Genomic DNA, 18,241 nt, shown 5'->3' on the forward strand with positions numbered 1-18,241 from the left:
AAGGAGACAAAAAGAAAAAGAGCTGTGTTACAGCAAAATTTTTATATACTACTGAAATTAAGGTGATATTAATCCAAACTAGATTGTTTTAAGTTAAAATGTTAATTCTCAGGATAACCACTAAGAAAACAACTCAAAGAAAGTATATAAAAAGGTAATTAAAATGGCATAGTGAAAAATATTTAACTAAAAAAAGTGAGCAATAATAATAAAGGGAATCAAGAAAAAAAGATTTTTCAGATATAAAAAACTCTACAAAATTGGGAGGTCTCTGGGTGGCTTAGTTGATTAAGCATCTGCCTTGGGCTCAGGTTGTGATCCCAGGGTACTAGGATCAAGCCCTGCTAGGCTCCTTGCTCAGTGGGGAGTCTGCTTCTCCCTCTCCCTCTGCCCTCCCAACTCCCCACCCTCAACTCATGTGTGCTCTTTCTCTTAAATAAATAAAATCTTAAAAACAAAAAAGAAAACAAAACTGGGGTGCCTGGGTGGCTCATTCCGTTAAGTGTCCGACTCTTAATTGTGGCTCAGGTCATGGTCTCAGGGTTGTGAGATATGTGAGATCAAGCTCTGCATTGGACTATGCTCTGGGCATGTGGAGCTGGCTTAAGATTCTCTTTTTCCCTCTCCCTCTGCTCCTCTCCTTCCTCCCACCCTCTTATCCCTCAAAAACAAATGATCAAACAGCAACAAAAAAACAAAGAAAGCAAAACCACATCGTAGACTTTATTCTACCCCATTAGTAATTACTTTAAATATAGATAGATTAAATACTCCAAATAAAATACAGATTATCAGCATGGGAAAAAAAATGATCTAACTGTATGCTGTTTATAAAAGATATATGTGGGAAGCCCAGGTGGCTCAGTGGTTTAGCGCCGCCTTCAGCCCAGGATGATTCTGGAGACCTGGGATCGAGTCCCACATCAGGCTCCCTGCATGAAGCCTGTTTCTTCCTCTGCCTGTGTCTCTGCTTCTCTCTCTCTCTCTCTCTCTCTCTGTCTCTGTCTCTCATGAATAAATAAAATCTTAAAAAAAAGGACACATTTTAATTTAAAGACAAAAAAATTAAATAAGATGAAAAAACTATACCACACAAACAGAAATCCAAAGAGAGCTGGGGTGTCTATTCTAGTATCAGGCAAAAATAGAATATAAGACAAAAACTGTCAGTAGAGACAATGACAAAAAGTCAATCAGAAGACATAAGTATGTATAAACATATATGTATCTAATACAGACTCTAAGTACATATAACTCTAAGTATATAAGGCAAAACTGGTAGAAGTAAAATGTTAAACAGACAGTTCCACAACAATGGTTGGAGACTACACTATCTCTCAACAGTGAGAAGAACTAGGCTCAACATCAATCTGGAAACAGAACACTTGATCAATACTATAAACCAACTAAATCGAACAGACATCTGTAGAACGCTGCACCCAACAAAAGCAGAATACATATCCTTCCTACGTGCACACAGAGCATTCTCTAGGATAGACTGTATTCTAGGCCTTAAGATAAGCCTTTAAAAATTTAAACCCCTGAAATCATAGAAAGTATGTTCTCTAACCACAATGAAATGAAAAAAGGAATCAGTTACAAGATGACCTTTGGATCAGTTACAAGATGACCACATAAATATGTGGAAATCAAACAACACACTACTAAATAACCAATGGGTCAAAAAGAAATCAATCAGGGAAATTAGGAAAAGATACACACAAAGAAATAAACATAACCTGCCAAAATGTATGAATGCAGCAAAATGCAGCAAAAAGTAGTGATCTGAGGAAATTCTGTAGCTGTAAATGCTTTTTTTTTTTAATTTTTTTTAAAATTTTTATTTATTTATGATAGTCACACACAGAGAGAGAGAGAGAGGCAGAGACACAGGCAGAGGGAGAAGCAGGCTCCATGCACCGGGAGCCCGATGTGGAATTCAATCCCGGGTCTCCAGGATCGCACCCTGGGCCAAAGGCAGGCGCCAAACCGCTGCGCCACCCAGGGATCCCTGTAAATGCTTTTATTGAGCAGAAAGATATCAAATCAATAATCCAATCTTATACTTTATTATTTTTTTTAAAGATTTATTTGTTTGAGAGAGAGAGAGAGAGAGAAAGAGAGAGAGAGGCAGAGACACAGGAGGAGGGAGAAGCAGGCCCCATGCAGGGAGCCCGATGCGGGACTCAATCCCGGGACTCTGGGATCACGCCCTGGGCCAAAGGCAGGTGCCAAACCCCTGAGCCACCCAGGGATCCCCAATCTTATACTTTAAAACTAAAAAATAAAACTAAATGCAGAGTGAGCAGAAGGAAGAAAATGATAAACACTAGCATGGAAGTAAATGAAATAGCAAATAGAAAAAGAATAAAGAAAATTAATAAAACTAAAAATTGGTTCTTTGAAAGATCAATAAAACTAATAAAACTTTAACTAGACTGACTATAGGGTGGGGGGGTAACATTCAAATTAATAAAATCAAGTATGAAAGAAGAGATATCAGAACTGGACTTAGAGAAATAAAAAGGATTACTAATGGAGTGCTATTATCAACTGTATATGAAAAAATTAAGTAGCCCAGATAAAACAAATACATTGCTAGAAAGACACAAAACTCACTGAAGAAAAAGAAAATCTGAATAAACCTGTAAGGATAGAGATTGAATTAGCAATTAAAAAACTTCCCACAAAGAAAAGCCCACATACAGTATGCATCATTGATGAACTGTACCAAATGTTTAAAGATGAAATAAGATCAATATTTCACAGTCTTCCAAAAAATAAGAGAGAAATGAACACTTTCCAACTCATTCTATGGAGTCAATATTACTGACTGTGATCCCAAAACTAGAGAAGAAACTACAACTAAAATCTCTTATGAATACTGATGTAAAAACATTAATAAAATACAAGTAACCAGAATTTACAACATATAAAAAAGATTATACACCATAACCAAGTGAAAAATCCTAGGAATGAGAGGTTGGTTTACATGAAAACCAGTCAATGTAAAATACTATATATATTTTTCTGGGGTGGGTGGGAGGGGGAGAGCAGAGGGGGAGAGAGAGACTCTTAAGTAGGCTCCATGCCCAGTGAGAGGCTGATCTCACAACCTGATCATGACCTGAGCTGAAATCAAGAGTCAGACACTTAACTGACTGAGGCACCCAGGTGCCCTTAAAAGACCAGATTAATAGCATTAAGGACAAATTATCTCAAAAGATACTGCAAAAGCATTTTAACAAAGTCTAACATCCTTTCTTGATAAAATATTCAACAAAGAAAGAACACAAAGCAACTTCCTCAGCCTGATACAAGCTACGTACAGAAAATACACTAACAACATACTTAATGGTCAAAGACTGAAAGTTTTCTCCTAAAGATGAGGAACAAGACAATTTCCACTGAACTGGAGATTCTAGCTAGGATAATTAAGTTAGGAATAAAAAGGCATTCAGGTGGAAAGGAAGAAGTAAAACTATTTCTATTAGTAGATAACATGATATTGTATATAGATAATCTCAAGGAACCTACCAAAAAAACCCCAAACATCTTTTAGAATAAAAAAATCAACAATGTTGCAGAATACAACATCAATATAAAAAGTCAAGTATATTGCTATACCTGATAAATGAACAATCTGAATATAAAACCAATTCATTAGCAATAGCATTGAAAAAAATTAAGTACTTCAAATAAAAGTATGAGTTATATACTGAAAATCACAAAATATCATTGAAAAAAATTAGTATCTAAATAAATTGAAAGATCCACATTACTAGATTGAAAGATTTAAATTCTTTAATTTTGATCTACAGATTCAACAAAATCCCTATCAAAAGTTTTACAGAAACTGAGAAGATGACTGTAAAATTCATACAGAAACACAGAAACCTAGAGTTGCCAAAACAATCTAGAAGAATGAAGCTGGGGGACATGACCTGATTTAAAAACTTACTATAAAGGTAGAGTAATTGAAACAGTAGATTACTGGTATAAACACAGGTATATGGAATTATATGCAATATAATTAAGAGCCCAGATATAAAGCTTTACATTCATGGTCAACTGATATTTGACAAGGGTGCCAAGACCATTAAATGGGGGAGGAATAGTCTTTTCAATGAATAGTGCTGCTAAAACTAGATAGCCACATGCAAAAAAATAAACTTGTATTCCTAATTCACACCACATACAAAAATTAACTCAAAATGGATTCTAGAACTAAAGGTAGAATTAAATGTATAAAACTCTCATAAGGAAACTGGAATCAATCTTTGTGACCTTGGATCAGACAATGGTTTCTTAGATATGAGATCAAAACACTGAGTGACAAAACAGTAGTAAACTGGATTTTATAAAATTAAAAAAAAAATGTTGTGCTTCAAAGGACATGATCAAGAAAGATAAAAGACAACCTACAGAATGGGAGAAATATCCACAAATTATCTTTTTGATAAAACACTTGTATTAAGAGTATATAAAAATGCTTACAAGTCAATAGAAGGACAAAATTAGATATACGTAATACAAATATTTTTATATGTTTATATTTATATATAATTTATGTAGTTATGCAATTGATGTATGTATAATATTTATACATCATAAGCCTGGTGCATGGTAAGTTCTCAGTGTTAGGAATAACTAAAATTATTTAATTCCTAAAGTTCTTTGAGTTATTATAGAGGGATTTTGTAATAAAATATTTATATAGGATGCTTACAGTTATAAATGTGGTCCTATTTTCCAAATTAAATATAGATTTGCTAATGTCAATTCTATTTCTAAAAACAACAATTCATTTCTACCTTTGGTACAATAAGCTCTCAATCCAACATGTACTTATACACATATATATATATAACATACACTCATTTAAAAATATATCTAATTTATAATATAGTAAAATATAATTAATATTTGCCCAATTAGGAAATGGGCAAAGGAATTGACTAGATTTCCAAAGAAGATACACAAATAGCAATTCAAAAGATACTCTATCCTTAGTCACTAAGGAAACACAAATCAAGATAGCACTTTCCGTCCATCAGGACGGCTATAATAAAAAGGACAATAACAAGTGTTAGTGAGGATATGAAGAAATTTAAACCCTCATACATGGCTGGTAGGATTGATTGTAAGATGGTTTAGCCACCTTGGAGAATATCTGGGCAGTTCCTCAAAATGTTAAACATAGAGTTACCATATGACACAGCAATTCCACCACTAAATATACGCCTGAGAACTGAAAACATGTCCACACAAAGACCTATACTTGGATGTTTACATAGTATTACTCATAACAGCTAAAAAACAGAAGCAACCCAAATGCTCAACAACAGATTGATAGATAAAATGTGGTAAATCCATGTAACAGAGTCATTTGGCCATATAAAAGAATGAAATTCTAATGCATGCTACAAATCATTATGCTAAGTGAAAGAAGCCAGGTACTAAAGGTAACATATGATATGATCGCATTTATATCCAATGTCAAGAACAGGCAAATCCATAGAGACAGAAAGTAGATTGGTATTTGCCAGGGGCTACCTACAGAGAGAAGGCGATGGCAGGGGTTTATTGATGAGTACGGGATTTCTTTTTAGGGTACCAAATACATTTTAAAATCAGACAATGAATATACTAGAACCCACTGAATTTTAGACTTTAACAGGGTCTATTTTACAGCTATGTGAATTAAATCCAAATAAAGCTGTGATTAAAAAAAGAGCATCCCAGAAATTATGGTTATGGAAAGTAAAGTTGGTTATGATAAATAAGACAACAGATACAAGCAGAAATACAGAGGAGACCATAGTTCTCCACAAAAGAGCAGAGAGCCCAGATCTTGTCTATGGAAACGGACAAGAGAGGTTCAACTGTGGAAATATATGGAAGAGAAAGAAATACATGTGGGACATGAAAGAAAGGGAGAAGCTGAATTTGTATAACACTAAGGTTTTGCTGGTAAGGACTAAGCAGCTGGTAGCACCAGCAACAGAAAATTACAGTCGAAAGGTCTGATGAAGGTCCTGGGAAAACGGGAATTTTATTGAGCTGTACTCATTTTCAGGTTCCCTGGGTGAACAATTGTTAACAGCTTAAGTACTTCCTATAAAGATTTTTCTAGTAGAATGGAGGAAGGAGGTCAACTATGAATTTGACCATAGAACAAGAGTAAGATCAGAAACATCAATTGAGGAGTCAATCATACTTAAGTATCAGCTGAAACTTGTGTGTGTACAATGAGCTTTATAATAAGTCTCAAAGAAGAAGGGATGAAGCCCAATCACCTCATTCTTGGGTAATAGTTACAATTATCTTCTCATTCCTTCACTCCAGTTCTTCAAACAGCTGTCTGTGGCATGTGGGTTGCAGAGTTTGAAGTGCAGCAGGTGTTTGTAATTTCCTTTCTCAAGGTCACAGGTGACTCTGCCAGTGCACTTGATAAACCACAGCTTCTGGGCCCCTTTCTTTCCATCAAACCCCAAGATCCCCCTCTCACATCCAGATTACTCTCTGCTACTTATATGACTATAACTTACCCACAGCTATTAAAATTGATTTCCACGAAATCTACTAAGACTCTATCCACTAACCTCAAATCATATCTGATTAAAACTTCTTGGGGGGTAGATGGATATTTTCCAAAATATCTTTTTGAAATTGGATTTCTTTCCTTTTCTTTTTTTTAATTTTATTTATTCATGACACACACACACACACACACACACACACACACACACAGAGGCAGACACAGGCAGAGGGAGAAGCAGGCTCCATGCAGGGAGCCTGATGTGGCCCTCGATCCCGGGACTCAAGATCACGCCCTGGGCAGAAGGCAGGCACTAAACCGCTGAGCCACCCAAGGATCCCCTTAAATTGGCTTTCTTAGGTAACTTCCATGTTAGACTCAGAGGGAAAAGTCCTATTTGGCTATGCCCTTTCCTCAAATCCAGGCTTTCGTGACCCATTTTAGCTGTTATTTTGGTCAGCCTTTCCAGTAGTGCTCAGCTGCCCTTCATGACTATCCCTGCCCAATCCTGTTACAAGTTATAGGGATGACACAAAGATCAGATAAAATAATATATAGTATATAGCAGGGCATAAACTTTTTAAAGTGCCTACTGGTGTTAACATTATCTGAACTGCCCCCAATTTCCACAGAATCTGCCTTGTGCCACTGAGTGACATTAGGATGTAATGGTTTATTCATATTAATGGCCTCTACTTTGAAGGAGTTAATATTTTTGGTTCAACTACTATAATTCATTAACATATTCAATTTAAATGTTTCTAGAAAACACTTTAAGGTCTTTAGTGTCTCAGTTTCCTTACTGGCAAATGATGATATTTTTATTTTCTAGAACTGCTATGACATTCAAATAAGATAAGTAACATAAAACAATTTACACAGTGCTAGGCAAACAGTAAGTGCCCAATAAATGTTAGGCATAATTATTATCATTCAACTCCTAAAGTTCTTCATAGAAGAATGGTGTTATTTGACTGTATTTTCTAAACCAAATATAGATCTACTAATTCCAACTCCATTTCCCAAAATAAAAATTTATTTCCAGGTTTGGCAAATAAGCTCTGAATCCAGAAAGTGCCCTCCAGAAAGAGAATCCAGAAAGAGAATACCAGGCAGAGATATGGTGACATGAAAACTTTATGAAGTTTCATTAAAGACATAGAACAAGAAGTTTCATTTCCTCTAGGGATTTATCTCACTTAATCTTTATGCATCAAGCCAATCTGTGACCCAATTATGAGGTTATACCAGGAGGTATCTGCCTTACTGAATGCTGTGCTGCTATTTCTGCCAAAGACTGATTTCTGGGGACCCTGAGATAACGGCAGGATAAAAAGCAGGATAAATTCCAGAAGAGGAATATGTATATTTTTATCAAGACAAAAAAAAAAAAGGATCTATGGAATGTGTGTATTTTATCAAGACAGAAGAAGGATCTATGGAACATTAATAGTGGCAGATGGCAAATGTCCATGTAGGCAGGGAAAACAGAGCACTAGTTTGATGACTTTTGATTAAATTTCTCCCCAAATGGAAAATAATATTGTTAGGTGATGAGTGTTAAATTGTTTCTTTTCTAAATGACTGCTTCCTTCATTTTATGGCATGATCAACTCAAATTCTGGTTTCTGCTACGGACTATATTAATGCTTTCCTTAAGAATCAAAGTTTATACTGATTGGAAGGAAAATTTCAAGTAATCACCTAATCTTATTTTAAAAGACATGCAAGTAAATGCTTTGTTAAAGCATATAATGCAACATAACACTGAAATCACTTTCAAATAATAGTATCTCCCGAACAAAATGACTTCCAAATAAAAACTTAAATTGCCCACATGCAAAGAAATTGTTGCTATTTTGATTTTGTTCACTGTTCAATATTTTTCTAATGTTTTAAATAAATACAATAAGTGGCATCATAAAATCTATAAATGTTAAAGAGTTTGGGAAACAGCTATTATTATACATGAAAAAAAATTCAGAATTCAAAACAATTTTGGCAGGCTAGTCAAAAATATATTGATGAAATTCAACAAGGATAAATGGACAACTCTATACTTAGGGTTAGACAATATTAAGTGAATACCTGAAAGATTACTGTGTGCTGGACACTGTACTCAGTACTTTAAACAACAGAACAACACTAAATGAGGTAGGTACTATTGTTAACTCCATTCTAGGGATAAGGGTACTGAGGTACAGATCAGTAAATAATGGGAAATATGTTTTGACAAAATATCTTTAAAACTTCAAGGAAGTTTTGGTAGGTCACAATTCAATATTGAACGCAATATCCAGATTACAGAAACCAATAATAATCACTACATTTTTTCACTGCAATTAGAATATTAAGTCCAATTCTGGATACCACTTTTCCCAGTGTGAACAAACTGGAATGGAGTCAACATAGATTAAGATAAGTAGAAGAAAATGGATATACTAAAAAAGAGAAGATCAAGAGAAATAGATGCCCTTAAGCATCTTAAGAGTAAGTCTTTAATAGATGTATATCATGAATGTTCACAACAAAACATTAATAAATTAAATAATAATTTGATAAAATTCTTGGAGATTCAGGATCATTATGAGAATCAGCAATATCACAATAGCCAGTAATAATACGTGCAATGCCTTGTAGAATACTCAGATTGTAGTGCTGAACAAGATCATACATAATCCCTTTTAACAAACTGGTGGTTGCCAGAGGGGTGGTGGGTAGGGAGATGAGCAAAATAGGTGAAGGGGAAGTAGGAGGTATAGGCTTCCAGTTATGAAATGAATAAATTATGGGGAAAAAAGGTACAACACAGAGAATATAGTCAATGGTATTGTAATAACGTTTATAGTAACAGATGGTAGTGGACTCTTATGAGCACAGCATACCTATGTTGAATCACAATGTTGTGTACCTGTAACTAATGCAACATTGTGTTTCATTTACATTTCAAGTAAAATGTAAAAAATGCCAAATTGGAGAGAGAGGTACTAAAACAAAAAACCAAACCAAAAGAAAAACAAAAAACAAAACACCAAACTCCTTGTTTCGATGGATTATTATGTATTTTACTAGAGGAGATAAAGTCCTTTATTTTTTACATGCTGTTCTGCTCTAAGGCATCACATTCTGCAAAACTGTGAATTAAATGTAACAGTGTTTATGGAAAAAACCTGGTTGTTGCGGACTACTTAAAATCTTTGGAGCTTTATCATGAGGGTACTGACAGAAACATTAGGGATCCTAATCAGAGTACAGATAAGGTGTTAAATCTTTGCTGGCCTTTGTACCCAGCATTTCTGTCAACTCTGAGATTTTGCAGCCTTACACCTCTGGTTCAGTGACATTTCCTTTGAAATGCAGGCTCTTAAAAGGATTTAATTTAATAGAGACCAGTTTATCAAAATTAAAAATCCAATCCAGGTTTTTAGACTTTATTCACCAAACAAGACAATTTTTTGAAATTTGGGGAAATGTCTTAGCAGCTTCTTCATCTGTACTAGCGGTCATGAAGCTACAAAATCAGCCACTGAAGAAGGTACTTCAGCTTTTAAGAAACTGCTCCATTTTTCCATTTGATTGTGAGAAATATGCTGGCCTTATTGCTGTAACACTTAAAACATGCAGAAAAAAGTTCCTCTGCTTTCATACTGACATCATTCATCTATTTATTAATGTACAGAGGCTAACTGGTGTCACAGAAACACACAGACTGCACTTAAGAAAGTAAGTACTCCAAAGAAACCGGGTTACGGGGCTGAGCAAATGTTTTGGGCAGGGCACATCACCACACCTCCTTTATGGCATTAAACAGAGCCCCTGCCTTTCTAGCGGAAGCTAGACACCCTTCCAGCACTTGCTCTTTTTGCTGCGTGCAGGGGAGAAAGGACGAAAACAATTCCTCCAGAGGAAGGTCTTACCAGAACCCTGTGTTCATACTTCTAGATATCTCATTGGCTTAACTGAGAAAGTATCGCACCTAGTGTCTACCATAAAATGATTTTAATTTCTTTGGTTTTCAAATGCTTTAGATGTACTGTTTTTAACATTTTTAGGCTCTTCTGAATGGTCTTTAAGTCATGGTTTTGATTAGCCGATTCCTCAAGTTCTACTGGTCTCTATAACTGAATGGCTTTTCCTGTGTTAGGAGAAATAGTGAAAGAGCTTGAAGTGGACAAAAAAGATTACAGGGTGTTCTTTCAATGGAACACTAGGCAGCCTGGTCAGTGCTTTTTCCTCACTGTACTGCACATTGCTCTCTAGCCTGCCTGTTGGCTAACTTTCACAGATAACTGAACGCCAGATTCTATTGCTTGGCATCCTTTCACGATGTGCTGGACTTGTGAAAGTGGAGAGTTTAGTCCAATAGGAAAGGGACTTAGTTTCTGATCTACTGAAGACAACAAACTTGCATCCACCACTTAAGCAATAGAAAATTTCTAACAGCAATGATGGTGATGGGCATTTGCTATGTAACTTGGTGGGCACAAATGCCACGTGTATAATACGAGGAAGTGAATTCTAACTGAATCCCAAGAAGGAGATGAACGAGAGAAATGATGAGTCAGCACTTCAGGGATGACTGAGATTTGCTTAGTTTTTCTGCTTTTCGAACAGTATGGGGAGCTGACAAAGATTCATTGAACTTTAGACCCAAAAATGGACTTCTTCAACCTTCCTTATTTTACCAGCTAGGTAAGTAAGTCCCTTGGCAAGAGGCCTTGCCACAACTGCCCTACCCTATTCCTTTGCCAAATGCTAAAATCCAGTCTGCATCTTTCTCATGCCCCATTTATATTGCTGGACCTTTTCTTCTATCTGAGAAATATTTATTTCGAATGTAATACAATAGCATAAATACTCAAATTTAGTTTCTCACTTTTGAAGAACATGGAAAAACATTTACTTTCTACCCTATATAGGTTCATTTTATGGCAGCCCTTTTGGCGAAATGCTACTTTCTTTTTGTGACATAAGTCAGCAACGTACACACAAGGCTGAGTTAATTTGTATTCTATTTTCCATTCTCCTCTTGTGACAGGCTTTCTGAATTCTTTTGGTTTATCATACCTCCTTGTGTGATCGCCTAGCTTCCTTTCTGGGGCTCAGTTACCATTTTCCCAAAAGTTTCTAGTTACCAATGATAGAACAAAACCCTCTTCATTTCCATACTCCCCAGGCTTCTAAGATGCTACACTATTCCTGATCTCTTATGACATTCTTCTCTATCTGTCTTCTGGGAAGGTTCTTCTTCCAATCTGTTGAATACGGATATCCCTCAGGTCCAATCTGGCTCTTTGCTCTTATTTATTCCCACAGTTTTAGCATATTTTCATTTACTCATCTAAGCAGTATATAATGACAGTCTAAAAGCAATTGTGAGGGATGCCAGGGTGGCTCAGTGGTTGAGCATCTGCATTCGGTTCAGGATGTGATCCTGGGATCCAGGATCAAGTCCCACATCGGGCTCCCTGCATGGAGCCTGCTTCTCCCTCTGCCTATGTCTCTGCCTCTCTCTCTCTCTGTTTCTCTCATGAATAAATAAATCTTAAAAAAAAAAAAGTAAATAAAAGCAATTGTGAGACAGACTTTTTCCCCCCCTACTTTCATGGAACTTACATCCTATTGAGGAAGACAGCTGATTAACAAGAGAACAACTAAATAATAAGTTATAAATGGGGATAAATATTAAGAAGGAAAAAAGTGAAGTACAATAATAAAGATCAAGAGAGGAGGATCTACCTCAGATGGAGTGGTAAAGGAAAATCCTTGGAAAAGTTGACATTTCCTAGGATCTAAAGAAAAAGCTTGTTAGGCAAAAAGCCTGTGTATATTCCTGGCAGAGAGACCAAATGTTCAAATGCCTATGGGTGAGTGGGGAAAGAGGTTGGCTGTGTTTGAGAAACTCAGAGCAAAGTATCATAAGGTGATCCTGAAGAGGTAGGCAGAGACCAGAGTAGGCAAGGCCCTACAGGCCTTGGGGTTTACTCTAAACATAGAAGTTATTGAAGAGTGTTAAGCAGGAGGATAAGCCATTATTACTTACATTAAAAAAAAGATCACTCTGGCTGTTATGACTTGTAGAACTAATGAATAAGGTAATCACACATTGAGGGTTGCCCAACATAGTCCCAGTTTAGGCCTGTCATCTTGGTGTAACTGGAGTTCTACATCAACTCCTTGTGAGTCACAATATGTGATAAATACATACTAAAACAAATTTTAAAATATGAACACAGAAAAACAAAGAATGTTGGTCAAAACACAGGCAGGCCATTGTGGCAACCGTCATCAGATTCCCTTGTTCCTGATGTCCCTGACCCAGCAGGGACCCTGGGGTCCTCCCCTTTGATTCGTGACTTAGTTTTACTTCTCAGACTTGGGATATGTTCTTGTCCTTTATATTTGGCCATCTCTTGTAATGAAACAATATTCAACATTCAAAAATATATTGCGTGGGGTGTACTGCATCTTTACTCATTTATTCCTTACAACAATCCTTATGGTAGGTTTTATTATCTCCACTTATTATTATTATTATTATTATTCCTTACAACAATCCTTATGGTAGGTTTTATTATCTCCACTTATTATTACTATTATTATTATTATTATTATCTCCACAACCAAAGCACAAAGAACAAAAGAGGCTTGCCTAAAGTCATGTGTAGCAAAAGTAACCGAACCAGGACATGGACCCAGGTAATGTGCTTTTGGACTCAAGTGTTCTTCGTCCCCTCTTCTAATACTGTTTCACAATGTGAGAGGCCCAGATATGTTTCGGGAATAGCAAGTAGCTCAAAGTATTGAGAAAATGTTGGAAGTAAGTAAGAAAGGTAATTGAAAGACATCGAATGCCATGCTAGGTAACTTAGTTTTCAACTGGTAGGAGGATGAGGTACATTACAGGATCTTTTCTTTTTTTTTAAGATTTATTTATTTATTTTATGATAGACAGAGAGAGAGAGAGAGAGAGAGGCAGAGACACAGGAGGAGGGAGAAGCAGGCTCCATGCTGGGAGCCCGACGTGGGACTCGATCCCGGGACTCCAGGATCAGGCCCCGGGCCAAAGGCAGGTGTCAAACCGCTGAGCCACCCAGGGATCCCCACTACAGGATCTTATATATGTGACATTTGCACTTTGGATACGTAGCTCTGTAGAGAATGGATTTGGGAGGTGAGTAGGAGGAGACTGGTTTCTGATTCAGCTTGTTGGATGTGCCTCCTTCCTGCATGGGGCTTCTAGATATCTGTTGTAAAGAATCTGTGTTCCCTGCCTATGATGATACATAGGACTTCCCACAATCTATGCCTGAGCCTTCTGACTCCTGCATCTCCCTTCTAGATTTCACAGCTGTGGAGTGTGGCTCTAATCAAGCACAGCAAAGTCAGATCTTCAAACTCATACTCTCTTCTGAAATCCAAGTCTATATTCTCAGTTCTCTGAACATTTCTACTTGTCCATGGCTTATGATTACCTGAAATTTATCATGTTTAAAACTGAAAACATTGTTCTCTAAAAATCATCAAGTCAAAAGAGAATTAGGGGAAAAAAGTCTAAGAAACTTTTTTCTTGGTGGAGTATGTCAGAAAAACCTACCTAAAGCTTCATAATTTACAGTGTTTGGAGAAACCACCAATGTGTATGTCCTGAAGAAAAAAAATGTTATATTATGGGCAACTCACAAGTGATCTGAAAGGAAAATCTATTTTGCATTTGTGTTTGAATTTCAACAGGACTGCTCTGAATTGCTACTTTATTAATAAGTAAAAACAGATTCTTTTATGACAAGTTATAAAAGCTTATACTTTATCGGTTCCCTCTCCACCCTGCAATTACCTACAGGAAGAGATTGGTCATAGGTTCTATTTTATGAGTTTTATAGGGGCACATTCACCCCAGCTTGCATAGTATGAATTCCTGGAAAATTCTACAGACTGAAAAAATAAGGCACTTTCTTTGGATCAAACATATTTCACCTCCATAACAAAACTGCCCCATAACAAACTGCCCCAAATATCATGTTAAAATGTGAAAGATACATTTTACATAAATAATGTATAAGGCATACTAGACTAGCCTGTAGTAACAGAATATGCCCTAATGTTGCAAACTTACACAGTGGGCTGCACAGTGATATGAAACTAACAACAAAGACAACTTAAAATGTTGTAGAATAAGTATAGATTGTCATATAGTCCAAAAGAGTCTTAGATTAAATTTTAATTTGAATGATTCAAATCAATATTTTTATGAACTAAGTTTAGTGTAATGGGAAAGCTACATCATGAACATCTCATATATTTTCAAAATCATAAAATATTGTAAAACATATTTAAGTTTACTACTGATAAAAGTTACATGACAAAAATTTATCAACCAGACCCTTGGAAAATCTAGGAGTGTAACTGCAGAATGAATTAATTAAAAGTTTGTTAAATTCAACTTATAACAATGAAGAAAAATGAACCAATATTTAAACTCCAGTCTAGGATATTTTAATTCCTAATAACTAATGAAATATTTAGATGAGTGGCAAAAGTATCCCATACCTGAGAATAATTAATCTTAATGAGGACAGGATGGATTTTGCTTCAACCTGCTGTGACAGATGTGTAGGCTTCTGTGAAAATGCAAACTGTAATTTTATAAACTGCCAGAAAATCTATTTGTTAAAAAAAATTGTTCTCATTAATGGGGGTTGTGGGATCACTGAATAAAAGAAGAAGAAAGGAGTAATACTAGTTAGTGTTACAGGTTTGGAATGCAGGAGCTTTACAAAAATCAGCAATTGATTACAGTAGGCTGTGCTAATGTTGTTTGAATTTTAACACATCAGTTTTCACTAGAAGAGATTTGAAAACAATTCTCAAATCACTAAAAATTCTGCATATATTCAGCATAGCTTACTGTGTTTTAATTTTACCTGGAAATGTAAAAAGCTATGGGAACTACTATGCATCTAGCAGGTTATGAGCAGGTTTGTAATAACCTAAATAAGAACAAACATTTAGAGACTTCCTTATGCTAGTTGCAATTTTTCTTTGATTTGCAAATGAGTTCTTCATTTAAAGGAAATATGAGACTCAAGCCTGTGCTGACTTAACTATTAACTAACTTTTACACCTGCCTTTCAGGGTCAGACAATGGCCTCTGATTAATCTGAGTCTGATATTATCCTTCACTTAACAGCAACTAGTTCTTAAAGTGGCATGATCTAATTATTTTCATATAACCTAGTATTATGATTGTCAAATGTCTTATTTATTTTTCCTATAATAGTAAACAAAGTATTTGAGTGAATACCATTCAGTACAAAAATTCAGTGTGCTAAATACCATTCAGGACAAAAAGAAAGCCACACATTTAACCACCAAATCTGAACTAGAACATCAGGTATAAAGAAAATAAAAGAAAATCTACAACACAGAAGTAGGCAAAATAGGCTACCTATGCAAAAGAATGGTTAGGCTGCCAAGTCTCTCTCGAAACACTAAGTACCAGAAGGCAAAAGAGGATCAATTTCCGTAATATTCTGAAGGGAAAAGTTTATATCCAAATAATCAAAAACCCTGGAAAACTGTCTTTATTAAAAGATATTTTGAAGTATGTGGACTCAGATAATACACTTCTCACTTTATACTTCTTGTAAAAATAACTTGAAAATGTACTCTTAGATATGAACAAAATTCAACTCAAAATGCCAAAAAAAAAAAAAAAAAAAGTAGGGCTTATAGCCAGTTAAGAAGGTTTGATTCTTTTTGATGGAGGAGGTCATGCCATGTGGGGATATTCTGTTTACTTCTATTGAAGGCATCTCAAAAACACATTAGGTATTATTTATATCAGAAAGAAAAAAATACCAAAAAAATTAAACCTCGTGTAATAAATGAAAAAGAGAAGGAAACAAGTTAGAAAGAGAGTGGGAGAGAACACAGAACAAAGAGGTGGTTTTGTTCTTAGGCTAACCTGTACTTACTTAAAGAACACTGTATCACATTATAGTGTTACTGGATCTGTCTACCCTCCATGACCATGTATTTACTGAAAACTTCATTCCAACTTGGAATCTCAAGAAACACAGCTTTCTTCCTGTTACAGACAGAGGCTTGAGAAAGTAATTTTCTTCCCGTGCTGAACAGCTGTACTTGGCATCTAGCATTCTCCTAGACCCAAGCCATTCGTGGCGATACTCGATAGTCAGTACTTGGAGCAAGAGGGAAGTGGGGACTGGAGACTGGTGGTTAGGAGCCAGGTTAGGAAGTCACTGAGAGACCCGGCCCCACTCCCTTCTCTCTTACCTCCCCTTTAGAGAAAGACATTTGAACTTATAAATATCCTACTTTGTTAAATTTTTAGAACTTTTCATTTTATTTCTAAATACTTTCTTCTTTTAACCCCTTTAAGGGAAAAAAAAGGCACACACGTACAGTGGATGTAGATTAGGTAACATTATATTTCTGTGAAAAATCAGACTTTTCCTGTCCTGGGGACCAGAAGACATTGGGTATTGAATAGGCCTGTAATTCTAATTAGAGGTCATGGAGAAAGGGCCAAAGTTAATGTCAGCAAGCTGGGGGACTATATGGGAGTGAGGGGCAGTAGAGGATCTTTAGTTTTAGTAAAGGGACAGAAGGAGCTCAGTAAAATGTGTCAAAAATGGAGGCTGGCTTAAGTGAGAACCTGGAGAACTAATAAGTGTGGTGTGCCTGTATAAACCAAGCATATCAAAACACATGGACTTTACAGATTGGAAACATTATCACTAAATTAGGAGCTATTATTTAACAATCCAACTGGAAAAACATGAACAAAAGATCAACAATACCTAAACTCTAATGTACTAGATTTTGTTCCTGGTTCTTTGGAGGCATTCTGAGATCATGAGGGCACTACTGCAAACATTAATGTCATTATTTCTCATGACTGCAAGAGAAGTCAGTTCTATTATTTCCTTATTTAATTAACATGGAAACCTACAATCTGCCTGTGGGGTAAAACAAAAACTCTGGTGGCTCCTGGGTAGCTCAGTCAGTTAAGCCTCTGACTCTTTATCTCAGCTCACGTCTTGACCTCAGGATCATGAGTTCAAGCCTCACATTGGGGCTTAAAAAAATACAACTCTGCCAGGTTGTGCTTTTCTGAGTTCTAAAATGTACAAGAAACCAACAAAACCAGAAATGTAAACACAGGTGCTGTAGGAAAGTCTATAGAAATAAAATGAATCTTAAAAGTATTTAAATAACCCAGCAAGTATCTTTTTTCAAATACACTAAGGGGTTCCAGTTCAAGAGTGAAAGAGGAAGATCCTCGACCTACCTCCCTACACAGACACATAGAGTCTGCAACTACATATGGAACAATATCCTCCTAAAAAACCTAAAAGTTGGCATGCTGAATGATGACTGCACCTCAGGCAAACAAGAAAACCACATGGAAGCATGTAGGAGAGCATGAGGTACAACTTTGCCAACCCCACTCTAACAAAGCGACCCGCAGCTGTGAGAAGTAAAACATGGAGTTTCTCCCCAAGAAGCAAAGGGTTCAAACCACACATCAGGCACCTCAACTTTCAAGACCTACACCTAAGAGAAAAGAAATTATTTTCCTTAATTGCTAGGCCTTATTTTTTTAAATATCAAAGAATACAATTTACATGTTATGACTACTTTTTTTAGCATACTTACTAAAGTATAACTGCA

The 18,241-nt window shown here is 36.0% G+C and overlaps 1 protein-coding gene across 8 annotated transcripts in view; it reads right to left on the reverse strand.

Annotated features, from left to right (window-relative positions):
• AHI1 (Abelson helper integration site 1) overlaps positions 1 to 18,241 on the reverse strand; it is a 203,085-nt gene that overhangs the window by 62,356 nt on the left and 122,488 nt on the right. The gene's annotated exons all lie outside the window — the stretch shown is intronic.

This window comes from Vulpes lagopus, chromosome 2, assembly GCF_018345385.1.
Source record: "Vulpes lagopus strain Blue_001 chromosome 2, ASM1834538v1, whole genome shotgun sequence".
In the NCBI taxonomy this organism is placed as follows: Eukaryota; Metazoa; Chordata; class Mammalia; order Carnivora; family Canidae; genus Vulpes; species Vulpes lagopus.